This window comes from Cricetulus griseus, chromosome 5 (assembly GCF_003668045.3).
Source record: "Cricetulus griseus strain 17A/GY chromosome 5, alternate assembly CriGri-PICRH-1.0, whole genome shotgun sequence".
NCBI classification, from domain to species: Eukaryota; Metazoa; Chordata; class Mammalia; order Rodentia; family Cricetidae; genus Cricetulus; species Cricetulus griseus.
The window spans coordinates 105,054-123,256 of NC_048598.1; the positions used below are offsets into that span (position 1 = coordinate 105,054).

Here is an 18,203-nt window from a genome sequence, read left to right on the forward strand (position 1 = left end):
AATAATTATTTAGAAGATAATTAGAAATACAAATTCACCTGGGGCTTCTGAGTTATTCAGATTGATTTCAGGCACAGGAACATGTTAGGTGCAGATTGGGAACTTCTTAGGTTTAGTCACAAGGATATGCTCTGTGGGGTCATCGGAATTTGTTTGGCATAGGCATAGGAATCTATTGGATGCAAGCACAGGAGTATGTATCTTTCAGATGTCTACAATTGATTGGGATGTCAGTCATATTTGGATATCCTTCACATTGTTTTTAAAATTATACTCCAAATCTATAATCCCAAACCATTATAAAAATGATGCTATGGGGGCTGGGATATGGCTAAGTTGGTAGCAGTGTTGTCAAGCAAACATAAGAACCCCAGTTTGATCATAAGAACCCAAATGAAAAGGTGTTAATAATCCCAGTACTAGGGAGGTGGATAAAGGAAGATCTCTGTGGCTTATGGGCCAGTCAGTTTAGCCAAATCAGTGAGATACAGGCCAAAGAGAGACCTTGTCATAAAAAACAAGCAAAAACAAGGTGGGTAGTCCCTGAGAAACAAATCAAGGTTTTTGTGTGGCCTCTATACACACACATGCACAGATGTATATATACTCATACATATGATCACATACAGACATACACATATATTTATATATACATTTACATGTACATATGCTGTTGGACAAATGAACTAATGAAATACTCAATGAGGTTATAATTTTAGCATATCTTTTAATTTTTCATTATGTAATTTGTAAGACATCCTAAAGATACAATCTGAAAAAGGCTTTGGAAGCACTTGGGAGTCTGAGGTAAAATACGGCAAGTGTGATGCCAGCCTGAGTTACATAGAGAGTTCTAGGCCAGCTATAGTATATAGTGAGCCCATCTCTGGAAAAGACAGAAAAAATAAGAAACAAGCTAAAAACAAATTCTATTTTGCTTATTATTTTATTATTCAAGTAACTTAGCTGAAACCATGGATATTTGCCAGTTGGTAAAGAAATTACAGGATTGAGTATAATACTCCTTAGCCATCTTGCAGAAAGCACCAGTGTTTCTTGGTCTTGTACAGGGATTTTCCAAAAAGGAGAAAAGGGCCTTTTGTTCAATGATCCTATAATGGGAATTCATTAAAAAACATTAGAAAGAAAGTTGCTGATTATTAAAATTTTCACAAAGCACAAATGTCCTTTAATAAACATAAGCCAGGAGCACTTAAGAATTGTAATTGTTCTCTCTGTCACCACTTCTGGATTCTACTTCCCTGTGTATACCCTCACATGTGACATCAGGAGGACCTTGAAGAGTGATCTGTAATTACAGCCTTGACTTCATGTTCCTTAGAGCAGAAGGTCAGATTTTTTACAGATGAAGCTGTTGGCCCATTTTCAATATATCAGTCTTGAAAGTAATGAAGACTTAAAATTCACAAAATACAAATTCATAAATAGTTAAGAACTGAAGAATCAGAATCTCCTTTTACAAATGATGCAATAAAAGTTCAGAGTGGCATGGCCTGACCAAGGCCTCTTCTTAGATACTAATAGTGTCACATGGTTTGCACTGGAATCTGATCTTCTATTTCAGACATCACATTAGTACTTTTTGTCACCATGACCAAAATACATAACATGAAGTTATCCAAGTCATAAAAGATCCATTTTGGTTCATGGTTTCAGAATGTTTCCACCCCATCTTAGTAGGGAATACATGGTAGAGCATCTTAATTCATGGCAATGGACATAGTGCATGAAGAAGCAGAAAATGGGCCTGAACTGGAGGCCTCATAAATAGTTACTTTGCTCCAGTTGAACCTTTCTTTCTAAAAGTTCCATAGCCATTTCAGATTCAAAGAATATCAGGCACAGAAGAAAATTAAAGAGTATCAGTTTAGACACCACTTTCGTGACGAGTAACCTCACTTAGATGGAGGAGAGTGGTGCTAATGGAAGATGTATCTAACAGTCAATACAGCTTGTACTGACAAGTTCTGACAAGGTGGTGATATGCTCTACATGTACATAGGATGGCACTAATGTATAGATCAATGACTGATAATTGAAAATCTAAAGAGCTGGAGGCTAAAGCAAGGCCATTAGGATGGAAATATAGAAGGTATGGCTTGACTAGTATTTATTGAGTGATATTAACATTACAAGAAAGCCATAAGAAGATAGATCCAGAAACTCAATGCACACAAAGCAACAATACTACAAAGAGTGAAATTTAAATGTGTAGAACCTATGTGATGTTAAGATGAACCTGGATAGGCAGCACTGGTCTCTCCTCTACTTCCACAAGTGAATTCATACCACTGACACTAAGATAATTTAAAGTTAAAAATTTTGGAAAAGTCCTCAATAAACTTGTATCTAGTAAGGGATATTACAGAAAACATAGAAAGAAAATTGGGATTTTTGATACACTGATGAAAATGTACAGTAGAATTATGTAGTGGTCAAAGGTGAATAAATGAATATTTTATACTGAATCATTTTTAAAATATATAAGATACATAAGAGATTGTTTGACTAGACCAACAATCTCTAAAACTCTAAATTGATTTGAGAAAGCTATGAAAACTATAAACTCTAGAATGAGTTTTTTTGTAAGATAAATGGCAACTTCCCAAAAGAGGTTTGCCAGTAATCACAGGGAAAGACTTATAAGTATAGTCTCTATTTTTGTGAAGCCATTGATTCCCTCATCTTCAGGAGACATTGTCTAAAACAAGCACTGAGGCAGAACTTTGAGGCCGTCTTGCTACACCATGAAAAAACCCCTGCAGTTTGGACATGACCGAAGAGTTCTCTTTTCTTGAATGCATCTCTTAATCATAGACATTTAGTGTTCTGAATTTATTCATCCTCTCTACATGCTTCTTTCATCAACAGTCTCTATGGTAATTTATTTTTATCCAGGTATAAATGCAAGTCATCTCCAGGGGAGGCAATTCCAGGAAATATTTTAGAGGAATAAGGAAATGAGAGAAGGAAAGAAACCAGTTGTCTTACTTTGGGTTTCTATTTCTATGAAGAGACACCATGACCATGGCAGCTCTTAAAAAGGAAAACATTTAATTGGGGTTGGCATATAGTTTCAGAGCTTTAGTTCGTTATCCTCATGGCAAGGCCTGGTGGCATGCAAGCAGACATGGTGCTGGAGAAGGAGCTGAGAGGTCTGCATCTTGATCGGCAGGCATAGTTGGAGCATGTACTATGGACCCTAAAGCCCAACCTCACAATGACACACTTTCTCCAACAAGAGCACACCTACTCCAAGAAGGCCACTCCCTATGGGCCAAGCATTCAAACACATGAGTCTATGGGGGGGGATCATACCTATTCATACTGCCATACCAATAATGTGTGTGTCATCATATTAGTAACCTCTGAATGTAAGTTGAACTGGGAGACTCTGAAGGACAGCAAAGAATTCACCTGTTGCTTATCACAAGAGAGGAACAGAGAAGTTGACATGATTTCCTACCAGTCACTACCTTGTTACATGACTCCAGCAGTTTTAGCTTTCTCTTTAGGGCCCAACATTCTCCCACAGTTCAAAAACTCCATTGACAGTGTTATATTTGTAAAGATAAATATTAAAGAGAACCCATGGATATAGTACCTTCTGCCACAGCCCTTTTCATATAGGAAAAAGATAGTACCTAAGACAGTGTGACTCGTTTTCCTCTTTTAATGACCATTTTCCAACGGAAGCCATCTTCTTGGTCCTTACTTCATTTATCTTCAGGGTGCCAAATATTTTAGCCTACATTTCGAATTTGGGCATAGTCTACAAATCCTGATTCATATTCTTGACTTTCTGTGGCATAAGTTCATTTAAATATCTCAAAAGTCAATCTTCAAAACTCGATTTTTTCTTCATTGTTACAGTAAAATTTCATTCTCTCCACAAATATTTGTTGAACCTTAACTATAGTGCCAGTTGTTTCCTAGGTAATTGAGATAAATCAATTAACAAACTAGATTTATCTTTAACACGGTTTAAAATTTGAAGACAGTTATAGGAAATATAGATAAATAAACAAATGATTCTAAGGTAAGAAACTCTAGGATGTGGACAGTTAGGAATATCAGGAGAGACAACAGAGGACAGAATTTAACATGTGGCTAAGAAGAGAATATGTTCCCAATTAATGTTTTTCAAAGGAATGAATGAGAAATAAATCATTTTTTTTAAAAATATACCTTAAAAAATGAATACCCTAGAGTAGCAAAGTGCATCCTCAAAAACCTGACTTCTATCACCTTCAAAAAGCTTACTTAATTATAAACCCATCAGTAATCTATTAATGCCAGAGCTCTCAAGATCCAATCACTTCTTCCAAAGCCCAGTGCAAGAATAGTATTGTATTAGAAACTAAGTCTTCAGCACATGAGTGTAGGGGAAGCTGTAGCCACGCCTGCTTAAGGGCTGGCTACAGGTGTGCCTGACCATGCCTGCGAGGGGGTGGTCAGGGTGATGTAGAGAGGCGGTCAGGTGGTTGGTTTTGGTTTCGGTTTCGCTTTCAGCTTGCTGTACAGACTGCTGCCACACCAGCTAGCTAGGTTGCTATATAAGTAAGGCTTTTTCCCTATGAAAATACCTTGTATTTCTACCTGGCTCCGTATTGGTAATTTCCCACATTATATGAGTTTTAGGAAACATTTCAAACTTAAACTGCAACAGTAAAGAAATCCCAGAAACTCGAAAGCAATCAGTACTGGAGAGGAGGGTGGTAGCCAGGCTGGTCAGTGCTGGCCCCAGAGGACACCCACCTCAAGTAAGGAGTTGGAGTCAGCTCCCCTACATGTGTACCCTCAGGGTTGGTTCACCATGGCCTGTAGTGAGGGGTGGGGACCATCTCCCCAGCATTCAGAGGCCATCTCTTTTGCTGTAGTGTCCAGTGAGAGGCAAGGCCAGCTTTTCCAGGGGCAGCGAAGGGCAGGGCGGGCTCAGCATGGCCCTCTGATTTCATCTCAAATGGTTCTTAAGGCCTCCTGAGGTGACATGCCATAGACATCCACACAGACCCCAGCTATAGCTAAACCATGGACACAGACATGTCTCTCGGCAGCAGCTTGGGCCCAGACAACATCTTGGCTCTGGGTGGAAGGAACAGCCATGTTCCTTCCTCATGTGGTTCTGGTTGACATATGGCTGCTGGACATCAACAAGGTCTCAGGTTGTGGCCCGAACCCTGAGCCTCTATGTGACCTTTGGTAGCAATACAGAACCTGGACTTCAGCACAGACAACAGCCATGATAGGACCATGGACCTGGACATGGTCCTCTGCAGATCTGGATGTCACCACTTCCCCAGAAGCTGTATGGCCCAGAGATACCAACATGGCCTTCAATGGTAACAGGTGCTTTGGACATCAGCACAGACCCTGGCTGCAGTAGGGCCATGGGCTCTGACGTGGACCTCAACTACAACTCTGGCCTGGATGCCACCATGACATTGAGCAGCAGAGCAGGTCACTTAGATCTGGATGTATCCTGGCCTATGGACATCAACCTTGACTCAGGTGGCTGATCTGACCCTGGGCATCCTCATGATCCTTGTGGCAACAAGTGCCACATACATCAATCAGGACCCTGGGTGCTATAGAGCTATGGACCCAGACATGGCCCTTGGCAGCAGCCTGGTCCCAGATGAAACCATGGCCCCGGGTGGTAGGACAGGCCACTCATATCTGTATGGCCCTTACTGTAGTGTAGTCCCCATACTCAAAATCAAGCTCCAGCATGGATCCTGGGCCTCTGCATTGGCCCTAGTGGCAACCTGGGCCACAGACTTCAACACAAACCCTAGCAGTAGCTGGGCCATGGACAATGGCTTTCAGGCAGCAACTTGGCATGGTTGACATCCTAGCTCCAAGTGGTAGCCCCAGCCCCTCAAACGTAATGGCTCAGGTAGCATGGCCCCTGGACACCAGCAAGGTCAGAAGCTGTGGCCCAGACTCCAGGCATCATGTGGCCTTTGGTGGCCCCATTAGACATGGGATCAACAAAGACCTAGGCTATGGTAGGACCACGAACCCAGACATGGTACTCGGCAGCATCCTAGGTGTGGCTGTCACCATGGTCCCAGTTGGCAGCAAAGGCTGACCAGATCGGTACAGCCCCAGAGGCAGTGTGGATCATGGACCCAAACCCAGACCCAGGAGGTGGCCCAGCCCAATGGAATCAGCATGGCTCTCAACAGCAACAGGAGCCATGTACAGAGACCCTGTCTACTGTAGGACCAGGGACACCAACATGGCCCTTGGCAACAGCCCTGCCCTCAGACTACTCCTCACCGCCTTTATCATGGCCTCAGGTGGCAAGCAGGCTTCCAACATCTGCCAACTCTTCATCATCTTCATTTATTCATTTCTTTGTCTTTCTGTTTTTGCATGAGCCATTCCATTTCTCTCTCCCATTTCTCCACCACTTATTTCCTTATTGTAATAAGTCCCACATACCTGGTATCACAAGGGGTGGGCCCCTGGCTGTCTTTTGCCTGGCTAGACCTGGTCTAAGCAGTTAGGCATCAGGTGGTGCTATCTCGGGGAAGACTTTCTATATTGGAGTGAACACTATTGTCAAAGAAACTGCAGCCTGGAAATTGCAGTTTTTTACTCTTTACACTTGAAGAAACAAATGCTACAGAGTTGTCTCATTTTCTCCAAACTGCAGCAAACATAAGTGCCTGGATGACGACTCAACATTGAACAATACCTTCCATTCTAAAATATGTAAATACAAAGAATACTGAAAGTAAGAAAGGGGTGAAAAGAAGCCATGTAAAAAGTTATGTTGTGGCAGGTGTTGGTGGCACACACCTTTAATCCCAGCACTCGGGAGGCAGAGCAATTATACATTTTATACCTTACACTATTTTTTATATAAAGTGCTTTGAAGTAAAACTTTTGGATTCACAACACAATATGGAACTGAACATTGTTGTCAGAAAATATCCACAAGGCTAAAAAAATTAATGACTAGTAATATATTAAGGAGTATGTTTAGACAGGGCAGTTGACTATTATTCTCATGCTATTTAACTTTCATGTATAAATTGCTTCTAAAGTTTCTGAAGGAGGATTGTATCTTTTGATTTGCTTTGTAGTAACAAGAGAACTTGAAATGGGTACTGACTTTCATGTAATCATGTGTTAGCTAGCAAGAGTATATAAGTTTACAGAATGGCATACTGTCTGTATTCTATATCTGTTTAACAGATGTTTTTAAATGTCTTTGTTCCATACACCAGTAATTTAAAATAATATACAACATTTAAGATGCTTCATCAGGCTGAGTACTTACTGTCTTGTGTTGTTGTTATAAATCCTTAATGAACTTTAATCTTTTTATCTTTATCCTGAATTTGTAAAATGTATATACTATTAATCTATTTATACCATAAACAGACATACACACATATGAAAATATTATAATCTCAAACAGTATTATATCACTCAAAAATTTAGGAAAATTTTAAATAGTCATATGAAAACTTTATAAAATATCTTATTAAGTGTATTGTTGCTGTGTCTTATTGCTTTTGTGTTTACAGAAAACTAAGTTATTTTGATCTTTAGTTTCTATAAACTCAAATAAACATACTGACTTGGGGCTCTTACAGGTATTTTTAAATTCTTTTAATGAGTTTAACAATTTTAATAGATGCTATCATTCCTACAATTGAAAAGTTTAATTTTCACTGCTAATTATGTTGTTGTTGTTTTTTATCAGTTAATAAGTCATAGATTTTAAAATAGGAACACAATGGATTTATAGAGGTCACTGCAAGGGGTAGTGAACTTGGCAGTAATAAAAACACTACCTACAGTCTTTAACAGCTTTTTAAAATCAAATTCACTTCTGTACAGCAAAGGACACAGTGATCAAGTCAAAATGCCAGCCCACAGAATGGGGAAAGATATTCACCAACCCCACATCTAACAGAGGGTTGATCACCAAAATATACAATGAACTCAAGAAGCTAGCCACCAAAACACCAAGCAATGCAATTAAGAGTGCAGAACTAAATAGAGAATTTTCAACAGAGGAATTCAAAATGGCTGAAAGACACTTGAGAAAGTGCTCAACATCCTTAGGCATCAGGGAAATGCAACTCAAAACCACTCTGAGATACAATCTTACTCCTGTCAGAATGGCTAAAATCACTGGGCAGTGGTGGCACATGCCTTTAATCCTAGCACTCTGGAGGCAGAGGCAGAGGCAGAGGCAGGCAGATCTCTGTGAGTTCGAGACCAGCCTGGTCTACAAGAGCTAGTTCCAGGATAGCCTCCAAAGCCACAGAGAAACCCTGTCTCGAACCACCACCACCCCAAAAATGGCTAAAATCAATACCACCAATAACAATCTCTGCCGGAGAGGATGTGGAGAAAGAGGAACTCTCCTCCATTGCTGGTGGGAGTGTAAACTTGTACAACCACTTTGGATATCAGAATGGTGGTTTCTCAGGAAAATGGGACTCAGTGTACCTCAAGACCCAGCAATCCCTCTCTTAGGCATATACCTAAAGAATGTACACTCATACAATAAGGACGTATGTTCAACTATGTTCATAGCAGCATTATTTGTAATAGCCAGAACCTGGAAACAACCTAGATACCCCTCAACTGAAGAATGGATAGAGAAAATGTGGTATATTTACACAATGGAGTACTACTCATTGGAAAAGGACAATGGAATCTTGAAATTCACAGGCAAATGGATGGAACTAGAAGAAACCATTCTCAGTGAGGTAACCCAATCACAAAAAGATAAACATGGTTGTACTCACTCATTTTTGATTTTTAGACATAGAGCAAAGGATCACTAGCCTACATTCCACACTGCCAGAGGACTAGGAAACAAGAAGGACCCCAAGAGAAGATTGCATAGTCCCTCAAAGAAGGGGATGGGGACAAGAACCCCTGACCAAATTGGAGCCCGGGGGCAGGGAGAGGAAGGACTGACTCAAAATTTTTGCTTTCTCGTGTTTCACTTGTTTTTATATCTGATATTGAGAAACAATCTCTCTAACTTCTCTTTTTTATTTTTATTTTAGGGATTTACTTAGTTTTGTTTTATGAGTATGAGTGTTTGCATGTATGTATGTATGTACAATCATGTGCCTGTCTGGTGCCCATGGAGGCCACAAGAGAACCAAAGGTACCAACAAGGTGAGCCACAATATTGGTGCTAGGAACCAAACCCAGGTCCTCTGCAGAAGCAACTGTTCTTACCTGCTCAGCCATCTCTCCAGCCCTTCTCTAATTTTTCATAATACACAAACTGAACTCCAACTCACAAAAACATTTTTGCTTCCAATTAGAAGCAAAGTGCCGTTTAAAAATCTCACTCATTTGTTTTTGTAATAGTAGGTAGATAGATGATAGAGATAGATGATAATAGATAAATAGATGATAGATAGCTGGCTAGTCTTATGTCTGCTTGACACAAACTAAAATTATCTGTAAGGAGGAAGCATCAATTGAGAAATTCCTCCATTAGACTCAGCTGTAAGGCATTTTCTTAATTAGTGATTGATGGGGTAGAGTCCAGCCCATTATGGGTGGGGCCATCTCTGGGCTAGTGATCCTGGATTCCACAAGAAATCAGGCTGATCAAGTCAGGGGACCAAGCCAGTAAACAACATCCTCCACGGCCTCTGTGTCAGCTCCTGCCTTCAGTTTTCTGCTCTGCTTGACTTCCTGTCCTGACTTCCTTTGGTGATGAACAGCAATGTGGAAGTGTAAGCTGAATAAGCCCTTTCCTCCTCAACTTCCTTTTTGGTCATGGTGTTTTGTTGCAGCAATCGAAACCCTAACAAAGACAGATAGATATTTCAATTATCTATTAATAATACAAATAATGTGTCTATTTTATGTTTAAATTAAGTGAAACCCTTTTTTAAAAAAATGTTTCTGATTACATTTTGATTTCTGATTTGAATTAGAGAGTTCTGAAAAATTATAATTTGGAATTTGACAGTCACCCAGAATTAAGATTATTACAATTCTATTTAAAGTGAGTTGTAAGTTAAGAAGAAAAATGAAGGATTTTTGTATCTGTGTAGAAGGTGATGAGACTAACCAGCATCTTCTAAAAGCCAATGATCTCTATTTAAACAAAAAGTTGGACAAATGATAAGTAGGAGAAACAAAGAGCAACTAAGAAAGAGTATTGATGTCTAGAGATGCTCTTTCACTACTTCCTGGCTTTCACTACTCTTCTGGAGCATGGCCAGGAGGCAGACATAGGATGCCATGATGGTACCAATCACCATTCCTGGGGGGGGGGCAAGAGTAGTTTGGATATTCTGCATATCTAGGAACTCTGAATGGCCAATACTTTGCTTTAGTACTCCATAAACAATATATCTGAAACAGGTTAAATATGGTCAAATAGGTTATAAAAATCTTGGAGTTTTGCATGAAGATGGCTCCAAATGACAGGAAAATATCCTTTGTCATGACCTCAAAGGAAAAAAAACAGAAATGATCATGAAATGCCTGCAGTGTTAGTTACCAGAAAACCCCTATAAATGTCCTTGCCCAATATTCTCCAGATCGTCACACTCCATTATCACCACCAGCACTATCATCTAGTTTTAAGGTTGCAATGCATGTTAGAGCATTTTTATATACAATTTAGATAGAAGTGTTCTGAGACAGGGCTGCAGAGGTGGCTCAGTGGCTAAGAGCACTTGCTGCTTTCCCAGAGTGCCCAAGTTCACTTCCCACATTGTGCGGCTTGCAACTGCCTTTAACTAAAGCTCTAGGATACAGTCCCTTCTTCTGGCATTCATGGGCACATAAAGGAGAGGACACACAAGCTGTCGCACATGCGCGTGCGCGCGTGTGCACACACACACACACACACACACACACAACATACATTCATATGCATACTCAAAATTAAGGAAGATAAGTATTCTGTGGTAGTTTATTTTAGAAGGTTTTGGTTTAAGTACCCAAATTAAGTACTAATGTAAAGAGACAGGTTGGGAGAGGAAAGGAATAATCCTAACCATGTTCTAAACTTTGATTCTTCTCATCTAATATTGCATTATTTCTATTTTCCAAAAAGGAAAGAACCTTCTTTTCTACAATATGAATGAACTTCTTTCACTCTTAAGGGATAACCCACATGACAGCATGGAAATCCCCTAAAATAAGCAGTTCCTCTTTCCCCTTAAGCTAACTGACCAGAATGCTTTACAAGTTTATTTTTATTTGTGTACATGTAACGTTTATGTTGTATGCAGCATGTCTATATTACAAGTCATGGGCTTAGATAGTAAAGCATGGGCTTATTTTGGGGGAACATGAAAGTTGGGCAGGTAAGGATGTGGGGATGGTTTGGGGAGAGCTGTGGGGAGGGATAAATGTGATCAAACTCTCTTGATTGAAATTCTCAATGAATTAGTAAAATATTGTTTTTACAAGAAATAACACAAGACTTAGTGAACACAGGTGCTCTTATTTATTCTTGGTAGGAATGTGTTGCATAATTGTTTTCCCCTGTAGCAACTATTTCTATTCAATAGATGGGGAAACAGCAAACCAAAGAAACAATTCCATTAAGTGAAGTTTCATGAACAATGTACATAATTGAGTTTACCTGCAGCCAAGTTACAGGAGCACGGGCAACTAAGATGGAGCTATATTGTGAAGAATAGGTATAGAATATATTTACAAATTGTTATATGCTCCTTGTGCTTGATGAATGCAGACTCTGGGCATGAGAAAAGCTCCCTTTTCCCAGATTCCAGTGTGTTTATTCCAAGTGTCCTCCAAAACCCCCTGTCTAGCTGCCTACCTCTGTGGCAGGGAGGAATAAAAATAGAAAACAGCCAAAGCTATTAACTCAGTGTGTCATTTGGAACAACTAGAAGATAAACATATGGTAGCTGTGTTCATTTGTATTGGTGTTGCCATTCATTCTTGCCTGGTAACCTTTGTGGTGTTATCAGTGCACCAAGCAATTATGGATATGGCCAGAATTCCACACAGTACTTTGTGTGGTTTGGATTTTGGTTCCACAATTCAAGGGGGCTCAGAGGCTTGAAAGGACACTAACCACAGCATACCCTGTATGGCTTTGGTGGTAGAGCTCTTGGACACAAAACCACATTGCTGTACATATTCATGCCACTTTTGCAGAATTTGATTCTGTGCTATCACAGAAAGAGGGTGGGATAAAGGCTTTAAGTCTAGCCCAAAATTGGATATGCTGTTTTAACTGTAACTGAAGTTGAATCTGTAATGGATTCTGTCTGTTGAAATGCCCTGTATAGTGCTAACAATTGCTGTTCTAAGGCTCTATCTGAGCTTCTATATCTTTCCATGACTGGGAACAATATTCTATAGGAGTTGTTTACCTGGTTTTCCTATTGAAGTCCTGGATGTAACCCTTTGAGCTTCTATTAACTTTCATCATAAATTTCTCGTCAAAAGTACTGAGGCACACAGATTAGCCTGTTCTTGACTGTTCCATCTCCGTGTCCATTCACTGCTACTCATTGCTCCAATGCTTTGGGAGTTGTCATGAATTAATGTACACTCAGTCTCCACACTCACTAAAGCACAAGTATTTCACACATTAATAGAAGACCTCAAGGTGCCTTGTTTAGCCCTCAGTTGTGAGTTAACTTGGCTACTCCTTTAGAGGAATGACTAGGAAGGCTCTCATCCTCATCCTCAACAAAGGGCATAGTAGGAAACACACCTTTTCTACCCCTTTATCGAATTGTTGTTCAGACTTTAAAGCCTTCTGAAAGTTCCCCTAGAGGCTCTATCTTGACATATTCTTGTTACTTTTGTTTTACAGGGGCCAAGATAGACCTCATCATCTGCCTTGCTCTTTTTTTTATCCCCCTCTGAGTGCTTTAGTACCTTACAAAAACAATCTATATGCTACTTGTGTTAACTTTTCCTAGGAAGACATGAACAAATACTATTCATACTGTGTACGGTGCCAACACTATATCCATGAGAGATTCCAAGTAAGTCTAGCTTGGTGAACAAATGAGTTTAAATGGTGTGCCTGACAGGAGCACAGGCAACTTACACTGGCTACACAACTGAACAAAAGAATTCCTCATCCTTAGCACATGTTTACCACTTACATATCCTCATGGAGGAGTTGGACTTTGTATGCTTATGAGACTCCTGTGTGTAATTACAGATGTTCTGATTTTTAAAAAGCAACAGTCATATCATGTCTAAAGGACAAAGTTCTGTATCAGAATAGATATTTAAACAACTTTTTTAAAGGGAATTTGTCATTAGATAACAAAACTATCTCTCTCTCTCTCTCTCTCTCTGTGTGTGTGTGTGTGTGTGTGTGTGTGTGTGTTTTCAATTTGACCAAGTGTGTGTGTGTGTGTGTGTGTGTGTGTGTGTGTTTTCAATTTGACCAAGTGTGTGTGTGTGTGTGTGTGTGTGTGTGTGTGTGTGTGTGTGTGTTTTCAATTTGACCAAGCAATTTCATTTGTAGAATTTTTTAATTGGAGGTATACATTCAACAACAGAAACATAAAAATAAAAAGTTGGATCCTGTTTTCTAATCTAATTTGTTAGTCTGTGCCTCTTAATTGGGAATGGAGACTGTTAATACTGAGAGATTTTATTGAACTCCTAACATATTTATATAAGAAAATGGTTGAATAAGTCATAGTTCACCCATTCAGTGAAGTACCATGCAGCAATAAAGAAAGTAAGGAATATCTCTTACTGTATATGGAGTGAAGTCTAACACATTGGTGAAGTGAAAGAAAAGGAAAGGTTGGTTAGGGTTATAACCCTAAGCTACAGCATGCTTTCTTTTATGTGTGAAAGAAAAATAAGAGCATACATATGTATTTGCTCACTGGTACAAAAATAAAGTAGATAAACAAGAAAATACTGAAATATATTACCTATAGGCAGTAGGTAAAAAATAGAATGAAAAGAGGGCTGGAGAGATGGCTCAGAGGTTAAGAGCTCTGACTGCTCTTCCAGAGTCCTGAGTTCAATTCCCAGCAACCACATAGTGGCTCACAACCATCTATAATGAGATCTGGTGCCCTCTTCTGGTGTGCAGATATACATGGAAGCAGAATGTTGTATACATAATAAATAAATAAATAAATAAATAAATAAATATAAAATAGAATGAAAAGAAACATTTCTCTGATCATACATTTTTATATAGTTTTGATATTTTAAAAATATGCCTTTTCTAAGTAAAAATGATGAAATACAAACTAAAATGTAATACAAAGGGAAATAAGCCAATCTAAATGATTAACATAATCACACTGGAAGAGAATACTTAACCTAAGCAGTTTAGGATTCCTATACATTCAGGAATGAAAAAGAATACTGTAAGTTGGAGATCAGTGGGTTCTATGCTTTCAGGGTACAAACAAATAAAACTTTAACATTTTCCGGGTTTCATTTTTCCATGATAAATTTAGCAATCCTAAAACCTATTTCTCTGCAGAACAAATAATTAAGTATATTGTGGAACTAATAATTTGCCTTTGGAGAGCAGAGTTACAAATATAGATAGAGGAAAGATGGGGAAAATCTATAATCATAGACTGGAATTAGAATATATAATATGGATCAATAGGAGATATAAAAAGGAAAAAGTTTACATAGATATAGGACTAGACTCCATGCTTCATGCGTACTTTTCTTTGTTCTGTCTGCTGAGAAGGTAAAGAAGCAATGGTACTCCATTAGCAATGAATGTAGTGTTCAGACTTTAGATTCTAACCATGACAAGAAAAGCAAAATGAAAACGTGTACAAAGAAGAAGAAGGAGAAGAAGGAGGAAGAGGAAGAGGAGGAGAGGGAGGAGGAGGAGGAGAAGGAGGAGAAGGTGGCGGCAGCCAGGTGGTGGTGGCACACGCCTTTAATCCTAGCACTCCAGAGGCAGAGGCACGGGTTCTCTGTGAGTTTGAGAACACCCTGGTCTACAAGAGCTAGTTCCAGGACAGGGTCCAAAGCTACACAGAGAAACTCTGTCTCAAAAAACCAAAATAAATAAATAAATAAATAAATAAATAAATAAATAAATAAGAACCAATACTCCTTAGAGAAAGAGTGCAAATTTCAATGTTGGTTCTAGAAAATCACAAACTAAAGTGTTCAAAATTCATAAGAATTAGACAAAAAGAAAACAAGAACTATTTTGAGATACTCTAGGGCAAATCTGGAACAATTTAGGAATTAAACAACCAGTAAAAAATCATGGCTCATTAAATAAGTAATTTCATATTGATATAGACACTGGTTCCATGGTGATTTCATATAGAAAAATTAGTGAATAAATGAATAGATGAGAAAGCTTTTCTTTACAGTAGAATACCAATTAATGAATATAAATGTAATGGCTGACTATCATTTGGGAGTCGTAAGAGTAGTAATTGAGTAAGACAAAAATCATTTATGAGTAAAAAATAGCAGGTGAAAATTTGATTTTTAAATAAAATATTTATATAGTTTTGAAATATTCCTCCCACCAAATACTTATCAGTAATAAGGGACAATAGTAAGTTTACACTACAAAAACCTGCTTATATGATAAAAGTGACCGCTACCAATAAAAGAACCATCAAGCAACATGTACATTCAGACAAGCACACAGCATCCATCCTCTGATATATCTGCCCCAAATGCAAAATTTCAATCTAATTGTGAAGAAACATTATATCAAACCAAACTGAGTGATGTTGGCAACTAGTCTCCAAGACAGTCTCCCTTCATCTTTGACTCCCAGTATTCCCATCCATGCATACTATCTCTGAGAAGAGCTGATCTTTGTTCTGAAAAATCCCATGACTGCTGAGAATCACAAAAGGCATTCTGGATTTTGTCCTTTTTGATCTGAAAAAAGTTAGCTGTCTTAGGGTGAGAGGTTTCAATCCCTACAACCCAACAGCCCAATGGCCACACACACATGATGAAGAAATGAGGAATCCAGTCAACAGCCACTGAATGTGCATCTTCTGTGTGCTTTTTCTGTCCCAGGCAAGCAGATAATTGTAGTTCCAGCTATCATTTTGACCACGATATCAGGGAAGATAGATGTCCATCCATTTAGTTAAACTGCTTCCAAATTATAACTTCAGAAACTGAAAGGTACTATTTAATCTCACTTTAAGCCACTACTAATCTTAGGGTAATTTGTTACCATACTGTATAATAAATATTTTGAGTGTAATTTTAGAAAAATGATTATTATGTGTGCTTCAAAGACAAACAGCAAAAGAAACAACAAAATTCCAGATCCTGGGGTTGGGAGGACTCAGTTAGTAAACTGCTTGTCATACCAGCACAAGGGCTTGAGTTTAGATTTCCAGAATCCAGGTAAAAGCTGCACCCAGTATACCTGCAATCCTAGCACAAGGGAGGCTGAAACAGGCAAATTGAACTAGCTGACCAGTCTGCAAGTTTGGAGTTCAGAGAGAGACTTGCCTCAAATAAGAGGGTGGAAAGTGGGCAAGAAAGACATTAGCTTCTACTCTCCACATACATTTTCATGCACATGGGCAAACACATGAACATGTACAACCACATATAACATACACACACACACATACACACACACACACACACACACACACACACACACACACGCACACGCACACGCACACGCACACGCAGACGCACACGCACACGCACACGCACACGCACACACACACAAACTCCCACTCCCAGAGATGTTTTTCAAATTAAAGAAAAAAAGACCCAAGATTCAAATATATGATCCTGAAGGGTGGATGGTTTTGATGTTCTTATTTTGCCTCAATAGACTATTGAGATAATCATCAAAATTTGAATACAATAAAAATTATAAAATAGCACTATCTCAATACTAGTGTTTTGTAATTGACCATTGTACTATAGTTGTGGAAACATGTCCTTATTTTTAAGAAAGACACATTAAAACATTTAAAGGAGAGATAAATGTCTATAATTTATTTAAAAGTATCAAATGTAACAATTATATAACAATTGTTTAGTTAAAGATATATCCTTTCATATATTTTTGTACTGACAGAGAGACAAAATTTCTAAAATATTAACCTTTAGAAAACCCTTTCACAAAACAGGTGAAAGACCTGTATGACAAGAACTTTGAGGCAATAAAAAGAAATTAAAGAAGATATCAGAAAATGGAACCATCTCCCATACTCTTGGATAGGTAGGTTCATCATAGTAAAAATGGCCATCTTACCAAAAGCAATCTACATATTCAATGCAGTCCCTATCAAAATCCTAGCACAATTCTTCACAGACCTTGAAAGGATGATGCTCAACTTTATATGGAAAAACAAAAACCAAGGATAGCCAAAACAACCCTGTACAATAAAGGAACTTCAGGAGGCATCACTATCCCTGAATTCAAGCTCTAATATAGAGCTATAGTAATAAAAACAGCTTGATATGGCACAACAATAGACAGGTAGATCAATGGAATCAAATTGAAGACCCTGATATTAACACACACACCTATGAACACCTGATCTTTGACAAAAAAGCTAAAACTATACAATGGAAAAAAGAAAGCATCTTTAACAAATGGTGCTGGCATAACTGGATGCTGGTATGTAGAAGACTACAGATAGATCCATATCTATCACCATGCACAAAACTTAAGTCCAAATGAATCAAAGACCACAACATAAATGCAGCCACACTGAAGCTCTTAGAAGAGAAAGTGGGAAGTACCCTTGACTGAATTGGTACAGGAAACTGCTTCCTGAACATAACACCAGTAGCACATACACTGAGATTGACAATTAATAAATGGGACCTCCTGAAACTGAGAAGCTTCTGTAAGGCAAAGCACACAGTCAGCAAGACAAAATGGCAGCCCACAGAGTGGGAAAAGATATTCACCAACCCCACATCTGACAGAGGGCTGATCTCCAAAATTTACAAAGAACTCAAGAAGCTAATCTCCAAAAACACCAAATAATTCGATTAAAAAGTGGGGTACAGAACTAAATAGAGAATTCTCAATAGAGGAGTCTACAATGGCTGATAGACACAAGTGCTCAACAACCTTAGCCATCAGGGAAATGCAAATCAAAACAACTCTGAGATACTATCTTACTCCTGTCATAATGGCTAAAATAAAAACACGAATGACAGTTTATGTGGAGAAAGGGGAGTATTCCTTCCCTGCTGGTGGGAGTGCC

General features: G+C 38.7%; 1 long non-coding RNA gene across 1 annotated transcript in view; it reads right to left on the reverse strand.

The window, feature by feature from the left end:
- Positions 1-958: 958 nt before the first annotated feature.
- The window catches only part of LOC113835819, a 61,204-nt gene continuing 43,959 nt past the window's right edge, over positions 959-18,203 (reverse strand). Inside the window, exon 4 of the long non-coding RNA XR_004770330.1 lies at positions 959-1,112. This is a non-coding gene — a long non-coding RNA (uncharacterized LOC113835819). The remainder of the gene's footprint in view (positions 1,113-18,203) is intronic.